Source organism: Taeniopygia guttata, chromosome Z, assembly GCF_048771995.1.
Source record: "Taeniopygia guttata chromosome Z, bTaeGut7.mat, whole genome shotgun sequence".
NCBI lineage: Eukaryota > Metazoa > Chordata > Aves > Passeriformes > Estrildidae > Taeniopygia > Taeniopygia guttata.
Window position 1 is genome coordinate 7418878 of NC_133063.1, and position 15727 is coordinate 7434604.

General features: G+C 41.3%; 1 protein-coding gene across 9 annotated transcripts in view; it reads left to right on the forward strand.

Moving 5' to 3' along the window:
* The window catches only part of NRG1 (neuregulin 1), a 455187-nt gene that overhangs the window by 220569 nt on the left and 218891 nt on the right, over positions 1 to 15727 (forward strand). The window lies entirely within an intron of this gene.

Consider the following 15727-nt stretch of genomic DNA (forward strand, 5'->3'; position numbering starts at 1 on the left):
GCATCCTTTGAGACTGCTTGGAAACTTGCTAGCCTTAATTTTTTCTTATACCTAATTTCTTAATCACTATGAACCACTGACCTTTTTTGACATGCCACAGCCTCCCCTTGTCTTGGTTTGGAAAGACAGGTGTCTGCTAAGGAAGGCAGGAGCCTCCCCTGAAATGGAAAAAGATGTAAACCCCTTCCCTCCAAATTGTTATAAATTTGAAATTAAGGGGGGCTCTCAGGCAAAAATATGGGAGCAGGAATAACAGCTCTTTATTAGGGAAGAAAAATTTTTAAGAAATGAAATGAACAATGCAGTGAACCAAAACAACCCTGACGGAGTCAGAATACAACCTGACACCCTGCTGGACAGGGTTTTGGTAGCAGTCCAATTGGGAATTATGTCTGCAGTACTCCTGGAGTGGCAGGTGTGGTTCTGTTGGAGCAGTGATCCTGTAGAAAACGGTGTTGTCTTCCTGCAGTGGAAGAGGCAGCTGTTCCTCTAGGAAATCCAGTACAGGAAAAGCCGTGCTGGTGTTCCAGAAATCCAAGATTATATCCAGGTAGGAATGCTTGGCTCCTCCCTCTGGGCAGAGCATCTCCCAGTGGGATGTTACAGTTCTTACCACTCACAGTGGCATTCAATAGCCCATTATCAGCAGATGTCTCCCCTGAGAGAGGTTTGGTTGTGGAAGAGATAAAGAAAACTGCTCACTTAACAGAAGACAACTGCCATACAGATAGTAATAGCATAAATCTTGCTTCTCAATCTGGGACACACTATAAAGAGATTTATTTGTAACCTTTAAAACAATGTGTGGATGAAGAAAGAATCACTTATCTTGGTCAACCATCAGACAATTAGACTGAAATCACAAGGAAGCAGAACATGTAATTATGTAGTTTGACTGAATTCTAATATAAACATCATCTACCCTCCAAGGCTGCATTTTCAAGGGAAATTGAGATGGTACCACACAACATGCAAAATTATAATCTTCTCTTTATCTACACTTCTCAGTTGCGAATAACTCATTTTCATTAAATCACAGATTTGCCATTTCTTATTAGAAAAACAATGAACTACTCTACTGTGCCTTGCAAAAATCATTCTTCTCTGAGTTGGTTTTAAAAGGTTATAAAATGTTGAAGGTGCTGATAGCATTCAGATGGCACAACTTTGAGATGTCCCACATTTTGAGAATTTAGCTAGTTTCATTCTCTATGCTTCTCACGGAAGGTCTCTACACTTCTATAGGTTACAAATGTTGAGCTACCAGAACAGCCTAAAGGCAGATAACCACAAACTGAGAGTTCTCCATTTGAGGAAACACAATATAACACAGGCACACCTGGAAACCAGATAGACAGTGCTGCCTGCAGTTCATCCTGCTGTGGCCAGGTTGGGTACCTTCATAGCACTGGGAAGCGTTCAGGATACTTCTGTGATTTTTGGTCAGGGTGCTATGTTTTGAAGGAAGAACAGGAATGTTTCTAATAAAGAATTTTGTCGGGGTTTCTGGGAGAAGCACACCCTGGGTTCCTTCTGGCGCCACTGAATTGGCATTTCAGTTGCTGGCACAACTTTCAATTGATGCATCAATGCAGTCTATATTATGCTCACTGTGAGCCTGGGACAGTGGGGAAAGCATGAGAAACTTTCAAAAGCAAATATAAAATTGCGAGTGCTGCAAACACTTGGGAGCATAGTGAGGAATCATCATTGCGTGCTTTGTTTCTCTTCTCCATGAGTATTTGGTATGCAAGCAATTCCAATCTTATGAGCCTTTCCTTGGAAATTCTTCTTTTGCTTATAATTTAACTTCACTCCTGATACAGAGGATCAGATCTGAGGTCCATTAAGCCAAGTACCTTTACTTCAGGTGACCAAGTTTTTAATAAGACAATAGTAACAATCCGTATGCCAGCTCCAGAATTAAAGACAAAGTAATATCCCAAAGCATGTGGGGCAAGGTCTTCACAACAGGGCTATACCTGCTGATCCTGGACAAATAATCAGAAAATATAGTAATGGGTTAAACTACTCCCTTTGGTGTTTTTGAAGGTCTGCTCCTTTTTCTCCCCAAAGCTATTTAAGGAAATCAGCAGGCTTTGGAGGAGTTTATCTCCCTTACATTTTTTTAAGTTTTCACTTGGGCATTACCCTGCCAGATACAAATTATTTCTAACATTCTTGTCTCATCTAGTGAGCTAATGATGGTGTTGGGAGTGGCACTGCTGTTTCAGGTGCTAAAATTACCCTCTTACCATGCCTCCTTCAGCCACAAGAAGTCCCTCAGCTACCCTGGGAAGCAGCACAGACATACCAAGTAACACTTAAAAATGAAGGAAGTGTTGATCAAGGCTGCATCAGCTATGGCTGCAGGAATTTGCCTTTGCTCTCCTTGATAGATGAAAAAGTGAGCTCAGAAAGTGACAATGCTTGCCTGGTTTAGAGGAAAAGTGTGAAGGTTGCACCATGCCTTGCCTTGCCTTGCCTTGCCTTGCCTTGCCTTGCCTTGCCTTGCCTTGCCTTGCCTCGAGAACATCAATTTTGAGAGCTGGTTTTTAAGTATGCTAAGCTCTTGGGAATTAACATTGACCTGGGCCTGGGTCTCATAGTTGTGTACAACACAAATCTCTCTAATACACCACAGAGGTCAAACCTACCTCAAACAACACACGTTAAGCATATTTTTACTTCTTTTCCTCTCAGCCTCCACTGTGAGAAGAGGATAATAGGCTCTAGTGTCATCAGGGTGATAATTGCATGTTTACAAAGCTTTCAGATAATAGAATAATGAAAGCCATAATAAATGAGGAAATAAATAGCAGTTCATTTTCATCCAATTTTAAATACTTTGTAACCACTGGAGAGTGAAAGAAAACAGAGAAAGGGAAATGTGTAAACATCAGAATGGGGGTAACTCCACACATTGGAACGACAGGGAAATAATTACATATTCTTACTGTGTAAACCACATTACTTTTCTCCTGAGCACCATATAAATCTGAGGTCAGGCTGTTGAAGCACAGATCAGGATTCATCTACAAAAAACATACAAATGGTGTGTTTTATTAAACATCAGTGTTTAATAAAGCAAGTTTAAATTTCTCCTTGTGTGATTGTCCATGCAAAAAAAAAATACTGAGGATAAGAGCTTAATATTGTTCCTTTTAAATTTTGAGATATAGCTCTTGATAATCTCATATTTGTAATTAATACAGCTGTAATTCTGTCACAAAGTTTTAGTTGTAACAGAGAACCCAGGATGAAAACTCCAGATACCTCATCTCCAAGTTGTACGCAGTTAGGAGGACCTTGAGAGAACTGAAAATGGGAGGTTTGTTGAAGCAATCTAACTGCTGATTTAATGGTAGTTTTATTGGTGCTGTCCTTCCTACAGATTTTATCTGCAGAATCCATCTGCGATGTCCGTGAAGGAAACGTGCTGCACTGGGTGGGGATAAGTATCATGCCTACCTGTGTGCTCTTTTGAACTCTGCTAGGGTGACAGAAGCCAACATCAGCCAGCCTATTTCATTGTGGCGTGCCACATATTCCTCTGCAGAGCTGTCCCAAAGCTCCCTGGAACTGGCCACATCTGACTATTTGTTCCCCTGATGCTTTCACTTTGGCAAGAGCTACCCAGGTCCTGTCCCATCAGAATACAGTCATTGAGGAAGAGATTTCAGGAGAGCATGAGCACAGGTTGTTTCACTGAGGTTCCTGATCCTGAGAAATTGCCATTTCTCACTGCTGCACACAGTTTTACAGCTTTTCCCAACTTCTTTTAGGCCTGTGCCAGTTATAATCAATAAATCTGAGTGAAATGAGAATAAAACTCTGTTCTTTTTTTTGCAGTATCTTTTCCAGGAGATCCAACCCCAAAATCTTCTCACAGACCTATGAGAGTTCAGAATACTTTGGATGTGTATTAGAGAATCACAGGATCATTTAGGTTGGAAAAGACCTCTGAGATCATCAAACCCAGCCTTTGACTGATCAAGACATTGTCAACTGGACCAGAGAATTAAGTGCTATGGGCAGTCATTTCTTGAACACCCCCAGGGATGCTGACTGCAACAGCCCATGGGAAGTCCATTACAATGTTTAACAACCCTTTTAATTAAGAAATTCTTCCTGATGCCCCACCTGAACTTCTCCTAGGGCAGCTTGAGGCAATGTTCTCTTGTTCTGCCACTTACTGCCTGGGAGAAGAGGCTGATCCCTGCCTGGCTGCACACACTTTTCAGGCTGTTGTAGAGAGATTGATAAGGTCACCCCTGAGCCTCTTTTCCTGAAGGCTAAACAATCTCAGTTCCCTCAGCAGCTCCTCATCAGATTTATGCTCTAGACCCTTCCCCAGCTTTGTTCCATTCTCTGGACACACTCCAGCACCACAATGTCCTTTTTTTGCAGTGAGGGGCCCAAAACTGAACACAGAACTCAAGGTGTGGCCTCACCAGCACCAAGCACAGGGGAACAATCACTGCCCTGGTTCTGCTGGCCTCACTATCCTTGATATAAGTCAGGTTGCCATTGACCTCCTAGACACATCCTGGCTCAAATTCAGCTGGCTGTTAACCAGCACCCCCAGGTCCTTTTCCACTGAGTTTCTCCCTAGCCACTCTGTCCTAAGACTGCATGGATTTTTGTGGCTGAAGTGTAGGAAGTGTAGGCACTTGGCCTTGTTGAATGTCATACATTTGGCCTTGGCCTATTTATCCAGCATGCCCAGATCCCTCTGCAGAGCCTTCTTGCTCCCCAGCAGATCTGCACCACCACCCAACTCAGTGTCACCCATGAACTTACTGAAGGTGCACTCAATCCCCTCATCCAGATCATCAATAGAGATATTAGACAGGACTGGTCCCACTGCTGACCCTGGGGCACAGCACCAACAGGATGCAGCACCATTCATCACTATCCTCTAGGCTCAATCCTCCAGACAGTTAACACAGAAAAGAGAACTCCTGTCCAAGCCGTGGGCTGCCAGCTTTTCCAGGAGAATGTTGTGGGAGGCAGCGTCAAAGGCTGTACTGAAATCCATATAGACAGCATCCACAACCTTTCCATCATCCACTGGACGGGTCACCTTGCCATAGAAAATCAGATTGGTGGGCAAGCCTGCCTTTCCCAAGCCTGTGATGGCAAGGCTTGGTCCCGTGGTTGTCCTGTACATGCCATGGGATCACATGCAAGATGATCTGCTCCATAACCTTCCCTGGATCCTCCTTCCAATCCTGGTAAATGGGCAACACACTGGGCGACCTTCAGTCATCTGGGACCTCCTCAGTCAACCAGGACTGATGATAAATGATGGACAGTGTCTTGGTGAGCTCTTCTGCCAGCTCCCTCAGTTCCCTTGGAGGAACCCATCCAGTCCCACAGAACTGTGAGGGCTGAGTGCCACAGGAGATCACTAATGATTTCCTCCTGTTCCCTGCCCCTGTTGACCAGCACAGAGGGCAGGTTACCCTGGGGATAACTGGTTTTAATGCTAAAGTCTTGGCAGGCATTAAGCCTTTTCCTTACGCTTGGTTACAATGTTCCACCCTGGCTCCGATAAAGGATGGTGTTTTCCTTGGCACTCCTTTTGTTATTAATGTATTTATTAAAACACCTTTTATTATATTTTATATTAGTTTTCAGCAGATTGAGTTCTAGTTGAACTTCTGCCTTTCTGATTTTTTCTCTGCATGACCTACAGACATCCTTGCACTCTCCCTGAGCTGCCTGCCTTGCCATCCAAAGCTCATAAACTTACTTTTTTTCTGAGTTACTGCTAAATCTCTCTGTTCAGCCAGCCTGATCCTTTTCCCTGCCAGCTCATCTATTGGCACATGGGGATGCCCTGCTTCTGCACCTTTAAGGTTTCCCTCCTAAGGTATGTCCAGCCTTCCTGGGCCCCTTTGTTATTAAATGATATTTCCCAGGGGTCTCTCTGAACCACTGCCCTGGACAGGCCAGGGTCTACCCACTGGAAGTCCAAGTTCCAAGCATTTTGCTGATCCCTTCCTTACTTCTCCAAGAATCCAAAACTCTATGATTGATTCCATGGTCAGTGTGCCCAAGGATGGTCTCTGACCAGCACACATCCCACAGCCCTTCTCTGCTTGTGAGCAGCAGCTCTGGCAGGGCATGCCCTGGAAGGCTCCCCTATCACACTCCAGGAACCAATTTTATTGGTTTATAAACCAAGTTTTTATTTTAAATCCTCTGTCAGGAGAACAAAATTATCCATTATTGTGTCTAGTAGCTTTTGTGGTATTTCTGACCTTATCAGAAGAAAAAAATCTGCAGAGTTTTAGAAATTTATGTCTTTGGTTATTGTCTTAAATATGGCTTCCAACTGTATAGGCACTGCAAGAACATAAGAAGAATCACTCTTCCTGTTCCAAAGTGCTTAAGATACATTATAGATATACCAGGAGTCTTTTACTGGCATCAATGTGTGAGGAATACTGCCTTTTTCTATTTGGCACAGACTAGGATGGCTATATTCTAATTTTTCCAATCCAATTTTATCTTTAGTGGGGTGACCTGGATCTTTCTTTCTGTCAGTAGGGACCCTCCTTTATACCTCTGGCTGAAACTGTGGCAAAAGATCACAGCTGATCCTTCAGCTGTCTCAAGGGATGTTTAGAGACCCAGCATTTCTAAGCACCTCTGACAGAGCTCTCTGCTGTGTCTTGTTTTTCTTTTATGTTACAGTTTCATGTTGGTCAAGAAATTGGGCGATCCTTTTTGACTGAGATTTCCCAGTCCTAGTTTAGCAAAAAAATGGGAGGAAGGCAGGAAAAAGGACTGATCCAAATTGGGCTTCTGGGATTTGTGATCTTTCCTTGTCCTTTTTCCAAGTCTTTGCTTGCATCTCTAAGATAAGGGATACCCTAGGCTGCCATGACCTCACATAGTACCTATTAGGGATTGTTTCACTGCGTCCAAAGACTGTTTCATAAACAGCATCTTTGCCTCCAAGATGTTCTGGCAGCCAGATGTGTACGTTTATTCACTAGTATACAAAGAAGACATGACAGCCTTTTGGGATTTTACGAGCTGAGTCATTGGATAGTGACTAAGAATGGTTATTCATCGGTAGCTGACTACTAAACCATCTTCCAGCCTTATGGGACAGCACCCATCAAAACTTCACAGAAAGTTGACTTTAACCCCGTATTTAGTTATCATATTTTAGGTCACATTATGAATAACATTGTGATTCAGATGTCTTAGAGATGTTCAGAAACCTCTTATGGTAAGGTTTCCTTGTCACAGTTATTAGTCATAAGGTTTCCAGAAGCAAGTCCTCCCATGCAACATGATGATTGAATGCAGGTGGAGAGCAACCTTCTCCATCCATTTCCTAAGTAGACAATGGGGGAAAAAAAACCCAACCAAAAAAAAAAAAAAAAAAAAACCCACCAAAAAAAACCCCAAAAAACAACCAACCAAAAAAACTAACCAAAAAACACCCAACAACAAAAAAGCAACAACTCTGTAGGTACTTCCTCTGAACAAGGTTTACTGACTGTGACACACAGCAAGGATATTAATTTTTCATTATTTCAATCTTCAAAATATGGTGATCTTACTTTTGCTGTCTCTGGAGTTTATGTCACTGGTGGAAGAGCTGCCTCCATCTCCTTGAGTGAAGACACTGGATACACGTGTGCAAATCCTTCACCTTCTGCATAGCTGGAGGTTTTCAAGGACATTTCAAGGTGACACTGCAGGTGGCAAGGACAGAGATCCTTCAGAACTGTCATTTTGACATAAAGAGGACTTTGCAAATGAGTACCACTGCTATAGCAAAAAAGACATTGTTTTTCCAGCATCCAAAGCATATAGAATTTGAGTGGAAAGTTGTCAGTGCAAAAAAAGGAAAAAAAAATCAATTATTTTCATTCAATTTAGAAAAATAATTTAAATTTAAACTTAATTTCATCCAAACTCCAATGAAAAAATCTTTAAAGAAAGAAATGTGGTTTGAAATTGGAAACTCAAGCCTGTATCTAAACCAAAGCCCTTATTATTGTGCATTTTTTAAAACTCATCCTACTTGAAATCTGAAAACCTTCTAGAATTACTGTCACGTTCATATGAGAAAAACCTAAAATGCCAAGTATTTGTGGGCTAATTGCTGTTTACTTGACATTTGTTGTTGCCCTGAATTTCAGCAGACATATGCTTGCACAGTTCAGCCATTAAGTTTAACATCAGCCACTTTGCAAAGTTAAATAATTCAGCTGTTTGCATTTGCCTACTAATTGCTGAGAGCAGCCATCCACACAAAGGATTAAGTGACTATTATTCCTCAGAATAATGTAAGTCTTTTATTCTGTAGGAAGTCTAAAAAATGTCATTTGGTACTTTCATGTATAGCATCTCTAGGAATAAGTTAATGGAGTACAGCAAGTTAAAAATTTGTTTGGGCCTGTATATCAAATTCCATCTTAATGTACTTTTAACTCTAGAAAAACATCTTGGAGCGGAAGTATTTGGCTCTTAACTTCCATCTACTACTAGTGAAGCCCTGTTTTACTTCTAGAATGAAACAGCTCATTTAAAAAAAAAGCCCAAAACAAATAAGCTGTCATGTCCAAAAGCATTTGAAAGTTTGCAGTAGGCATTAATGAAGACAGCAGACTCTTCCATGATAGGGGTGCTGAAAACAACACAGCAATATATAATCAAATGAATAATTTATGAGTCATTATAAATCTGTCTTGAGATAGTGCCTAGAAACTAGAATTACATTCTTCCCCTAAACACTTTTAACTTAGTGGACTTTATTGCAGAATTTTACAAGCATTAGTGACTTTTAAAAGATTTCCTTCCCTTTGCATTTATAACTCCTCCATAGAGTTCATCAGTAAGAAATCAAGGCATACATCTCAAGACAGTAGTTTTCAGACTGTTCTGTTCAGTTTGACTAATCTGCTATGTATACATCTCAAGGGTTCTTTCCCTGGTTAAATAAATACGGAGGCTTTCACTAACTCTTGCACTTGCTGCTCTATGAGTAGCAAAAACCCTAATTTAGCAAGGGGAAAATAGTTGCGCTGGATTTAATTCTAAATTATTATATGGTAACTCTTGCATTTAAAAAAGCAATTTGGTTTTCTTTGTACCTTCGGCAAAGTGATGATGTCTAAGTTTGGAGTTCTTTGGTGCATTTTAGTGACTTCTACACGACCTTGTAAGACAGGAGTTGTGTCTACACAGCAGGGTGTGATGCTGTGCTGCAGCACCACTGCAGGTAGCAGCAGATGCAGCTGAACAGATGCAGCAGATGCAGTGCCAGAGCTCTGTAGGTGACTTGAACTTGGAGTAACTCTCTGTCCAGCCAGGCAGGCCCATGAGCTAGTGCTGGCTCAGAACTGTCTCCTGGGCTATCACTCAGTGACTTATGGTTTTTACTTATGCTTTCAAAATGACACAGGCTTCTAAAGTCACATCTCACAACCAGTGTGTTAGTGTGTGCATCCCTGGGTTTGTTTTCCTGAGAGGTACAGACCTCAGTCATGGCTGAAGCATGCATCATCATCATCGTTGAACCTGCTGTCTTGTGCCAACAGCTTTGATCCCAGGTGACACTGGCTAGTGCTGCTGGAGGAAGGATGGATTCAGACACATGGCTTAGGCATGCAGAAATTACCAGAAATATCCATCTCTGCTCATACTGGTGGGAGCTGCAGTCTCCAGACCAGTTTTGTAATTTCAGTAGTTACTTTGCTTCACACAGCAGAAACAGCATTGCCTTGGTGTAGCACCTGTTGCTCACCTTCAGGTAAAACTCAGTGTTGCCCCAGTTGCATGAACAATCATGAGAAGACACTGTGTCTTCTCCATAATGTCACAGGCTTGCATTGTTCCACCGTACTCATGGACCTGGATTTATGAGTAAGTTACCTCTGTCCATGCCTCAGCAATTATTCATTAGCTTAGAATGTCAGCTGTAAGGTGTACATGCACTTGCTGCTGTGGTCTGGAGGATGTTGGAAAATCCCTCACTCCAGAGAAGCTGTCAAACATCACTCTTGCTTTGCTTTCCATAAAATCTACTGAGCTTCAGTTATTCCAAGAAAAGGTTTTTTGGATTGTTTGTTCTTGTGTAATTTTTGGTCCGCAGAAAATGTTTCGTGATTTCATATGATTGTTTGTCTATATCCCTATGTCATCGGCAAAACTGGCCATGTTACCATGTTCTGGAAACAAAGCTAGTTCAGAGACATTTTGTGATCAGTACTGGTAGTTTTGAAAACAAGCTTGAAGCCCTTTCAATCCAGGCACTGCCTATAGTACAGCACTAAGCTGTGCAAGAACCAGCTTCTGACTTTTGGGTGCTTCTTTCCTTGCAGAATTGAAAAGAGGAAGAGCTGCCCAAGCTTTATTTTAAAGTTGAATTCTTCCAAGGGTAGTATGTGATTAATGAAGGCTTTGAGCTTGTTATAGGCATGATCAGTCTACGCTGTAAATGGCTATAAACAAAGCAGGGGAAGGTAATGCAGCTAATTCTAAGCCAATGTTTATAAACAACTTGTCAAACTTTATCACTGTTGGCTAATGTCTATTAGTAATGTATTAATACTTTATAAACTATTTATAAATGGAATCTTAATATAGGAAGAAACTTACACAACTTAGTTCTAAGCTTGCTGTTAAGTATAGAATTGTCTTCAGCTCCAGCCTGCACAGGTATTTCTTCTAACATTCAGAGAGGTAGTACTGCACAAACACTGATGTTTGTCAGCCTTGATAAATACAAAGCTGATGTGCTGGTAGAAGAAAGAAAAAGCACACCATTCAGAAGGTTCTGACCCAGTACCCACTTCCTATTAATTATATTCCCCCTGATACTCTGCTCTGATCCCTCTCCAAATGACTGACTGGTGGAAGTTTGCAGTATTTGGCTGTTGGTCCCAAGTTTCATGTTGGGTAAATATACAGAGGATAATTTTGCTGTGTGATTTTAAGTAATCAGATCACACTACATTTGATCTCCTAATCTATGAAGAAAGTAAAGTGCTACTGAAGAGGAAATGATTCACTGGCCTTAAATGAGCAGACAACCCTCTCAAGATGCAACAAGGAAATGTTAGGATCAGGTATTTCAGTGGAACTCAGCACAGGTGAATACACTTCCTTGACCCCTCCTTGCCACATGATACCTGCAGTAATAAATTTCTTTATAGAATTGTTGATATCACTTTTTCCTGTAGATGAATACTGCTTAATGCACAGTTTACTCTATTGTGTCATAGGAATGTGACATGTTATAAGACCATATTCAATCCAAAAATAGAGAAATTTTGATAAATCAGAATAGTCCTGTGATAAATACTTCAGGAGAATAGGAAGCAATAATTGTTTTTCAAAATATAATCTAGACCAATGTTTCATGTCTGTTCTTCAGAAACAAATCTGCATTATCCATGACTGGATTACACACTTTGCAATTTAACTAAACCATGCTAAAAGTAAAATATAATCTTCTTTTTTTTTTTTTCTACATTTATGAGTAATTTTATGATTCTTTTTTTTTTTTTTTTTAAATCACACGTTGTGCTAGCCTAATTTACACAGAGTGTAAACTGTTGAGTCCTTTCCTCCACAGCCCACGTCCCCTGTGTGGATTATCCATCATTTGCCCTGAGTGCCTGACACTTGGCAATGCACCCACCCTACCACAAGAGACTGTGCTCCAAACGAGCAACTTTAATGAGCCAGAACAAAGACCAAATTTCTGTACAGTACAATATACTTCTGACCTAGCAATGGACGTTTCTCGTGGCATCCCACAGGTTCTAGACCACACCTCTCAGTCCCAGCTTCCTTCCCTAGCCTCACTTTCCACTCAGCATACCATAAGCTGGGAAGGGAAAGTCAACATAAAAGTGAATGCATTCTCTGAGACATGTGTTTTTAATTTTATTGGTTTTTTTTTTTTCCCAGTTTGATGTGAACTGTATTTTGTTGAGCTTGACAAACAAGGCAGCATTGCTGTGTATTAATAAGGCAGTGCAAGCTCTCAACACGTGTTCAGGGTTAGCTTGAAATTAACAGATGAAGACCTGTATGACCCATTGAGTTGTTTCTGATTCCAGTAGTGTCACTAAAAGGAATGACCTGTGCTGTTTGTCTTCATCTGGGAAACACAGTCATTAATGTTAGACAAGACAAATGGGCTCTTCTAGACTGTAATGCAGTATTGAAAAGTGATCTAAACATGATGGTTTACTGAGCTGCACATAGGTGAGGAACACAAATGGTTATGAACAAGCAATATGTTAGCATTAGTGAAGCTCAAGGAGAAAAGTGAAACAGGGAGATCTTCCAAAAGCATCTTGTAGTAAAGAGCCCAAACTTGTGTGTAATTTTTTAAAATTAAGGGTCTGTCAGAGGAACTTGCAAATTCACTGTCTGTGCTGGAAAAACAAGCACTAAGAAAGTGGTATGACATGGACCACAGAAAGCAAGAAAATCAAAGGAATATTTTTAAACCATCTCAGTGATTTAGGACTTATTGCCATTATTTGGAAAAATGACAGGCTTAGGAGACTAAAACTTTTTGCCCATCAGTGAGACACTGGTTCCTAAGTGCCTACAGACCCCTGACTGCAAAAACATCAAAATGGAATCAGGAGTAAGTGTTTAGAGCACAGGACACTGGGATGCTGGCAGGCCACAAGCCTTGACTCAAGCACCTTCCACCTCCTACTATGTCACCATGCACTTGATGCATCAGAGGCAACTTCAGCTACCTCTGCAAAAATCACTCGAGTTTGCCATAAGAGGCTGCAAAATGTAGCAGATGAGTAAATGAGTCCTCTTAGAGACTTCCTAAGGCCAAACGGATGGTGCTTGTGATGTATGAAGAATAAACTTTCATGGCATTTCTGTGTTAACTTATGGTCTGTCTACCCCTTGCGGTAAAGTATCATGTGTGACTGTTTGGGGGCATTTTTATCAACTACCTTGTAAAGAAAGGGGAAAATGTGAAACATTCTCATTCTGCCTCTTTAATGTCTCTTTTGGTTTTCTTCCCATTAACAAATTTTGCTGTTTGACAATTGAGACAGCTCTGTTTAACAACGCCCTGGTCTGGTTTCATGGGAGAGATGCTGGAAACAAATATCTGAAAACAACATGTCAGACAATTACACTCACTTCTGAATCAATAAAAGCTCTCCTTCAAAAAAAAAAAAAAAAAAAAGGGATGGGAAATTTTCCATCACTGTATCCTGCTTCTTTAATTTTCCCCACTGCTTTCAGGTTTAGAGATTGGCCAGCAGCACCTCTTCATCTGCTCATGTTGTCCCTTCATGAACTCTCTGGTAGACTCCATTTAATGTGAGAATGAGACTTACAGGTTAGCTCCTTAACAAGTTTTATTTTAAGCCTAGTGCTTCTATGAAAATGCAGAACTCCACCAAGCTACTCAAGTCTTCTCTTTGCACTGTGCTCTCCTGCCAGCCCAAGCGGCAAACTGTGCAAAGCATCCTCACAGCAGATCTGTGACCAGGGCCAAGAGCACTTTCTTTTCAAACAGGCAGTCTTTGTACAATTGTAGAAGCTGACTTTTGTGCTCTCAGTGCAGTGAATAGGCTTGAAAACTGTTGAGCTGAAAAAGAGATCTTTTGACACCTTGCACATTAACACAGGCAAAGATGTTCACTCACAGAAGCAGCCTGGCAGTCAGTGAGGAATGAGAGAAACTATGCTAGCACTTTTTCAGAGACAAACTGCAACAGCAGATCTCTGTTGTGGCTATAGGGACACCAGGTTTGCACTGAAACAGAGGAGAAATCTGTGTCACCAATCAAGTGGTGCTTTGCAATCCCAGTTTAGCAGCAGCTGAACATTGGTAAATGATGCACTGCAGGATGTGTAGAGCACACGCTTTTACAACCAACAGTAACAGTTCTCAAAAAGGCAGATAAAGGGCTTCAATGTAAAGTAAAATGAGTGAGAAAATGAAATTAACAATATCCAGAATTCAGAGAACTTTTATCCTAAAGCCAGGACTCAAGCTCTACACACCTGAAAAATTTTCCCTTTCTCAACTAGGTAAAAGAACTTCTTTATTTTTTTCTTTATTTGTTAAATGCCAAAGGTCACTAACAGAAAAAAAAAAAAATTACCTAAGTCTATTACCAGTTTTGGATCTGGATACAATAAATTTTGCAAGGGCTCTTTCTCTCATTCCAGGCTGATTTCTTCTAAACCAGCAAATTACTGAAACTCCAGCACAAACAAAAAGCTGCATCATTGTGATTCTTGCAACTTTATGATGAAACTTAAAACATATCTGTACATTTAAGGAATTTTGCTTATATTTAAGTAAGAAGTCACAATTTCCATGCCAAACATGGACAGATTTTAGTCATAGTATTACTGAAAGAAACATGTGTTCCTGTAGCTCCTGAAATATCAGATGTGCTGTGCTGATGTTTCCTCCACATCTGCTGCAAAGATCAAAGCTGTAGAAGGTGAAGTTTCTGTCTTTTTTAGGGGAGTGAGATACCATAAAGACAGCAGGGAGGGGATAGGAGCTAAATAAGTCACATAACTGCCTCCTAGTTGATGGACAACGCAATGGAAAGAGGAGCTGTCTTTCCTCTGTGCCACCTACACCTTCCTGTGATAAGCAGTCAACAAAAATATCTGCCATTGGTCGCACATCATAGGTATAAATCAGAAGTCCCACACAGTGGTACAAAGATAAGGACTTGATCCTTTGCTGGGTTGCAGGAACAGCAATATATTTGCTCTGAGTCTGATGTATGAGAACCTGAGGAACAGATCTTTGAAACACAATTTTTCAATTAATTTTAAGGTCTCCACCAAAACCCACCTCTCTTCTTTGGGGATCCAGTTCTGGTTTACATATAAACCACCAGGAATTTAATTTCAACATGAACGTTACTCAGCTTTCCTACATAGCGCTGAGCTAATTCATTGGGTAATCTCTCACACTCTATCACACATTGAAATAATAGGAGACTGGCTCCATCCATCCTTCAGTTAGTTCATCCTGTTGTGAAATTATCAGTCTTATTTCTCTGAAACAATGTGGAAGGAAATGTGCAATGGCATTACACTGGTGCTCTTTGAGTGCACTGTGTTACTAAGTAGAATAAATGAGCAATGTGGCCATTCAGTGCATCCTCTGTTTCAATTTGATAAATTAATCCAAAGTGGATTAAATTGTATTCTACCTATATTTTTCCAGTTTTTTTTTTTTTTAGGTGAGGTACCATTTCTTCCTAGGTTTTAACTTACATTCATGCTTTTCCCTTCCCTTCCCTTCCCTTCCCTTCCCTTCCCTTCCCTTCCCTTCCCTTCCCTTCCCTTCCCTTCCCTTCCCTTCCTTTCCCTTCCCTTCCCTTCCCTTCCCTTCCCTTCCCTTCCCTTCCCTTCCCTTCCCTTCCCTTCCCTTCCCTTCCCTTCCCTTCCCTTCCCTTCCCTTCCCTTCCCTTCCCTTCCCTTCCCTTCCCTTCCCTTCCCTTCCCTTCCCTTCCCTTCCCTTCCCTTCCCTTCCCTTCCCTTCCCTTCCCTTCCCTTCCCTTCCCTTCCCTTCCCTTCCCTTCCCTTCCCTTCCCTTCCCTTCCCTTCCCTTCCCTTCCCTTCCCTTCCCTTCCCTTCCCTTCCCTTCCCTTCCCTTCCCTTCCCTTCCCTTCCCTTCCCTTCCCTTCCCTTCCCTTCCCTTCCCTTCCCTTCCCTTCCCTTC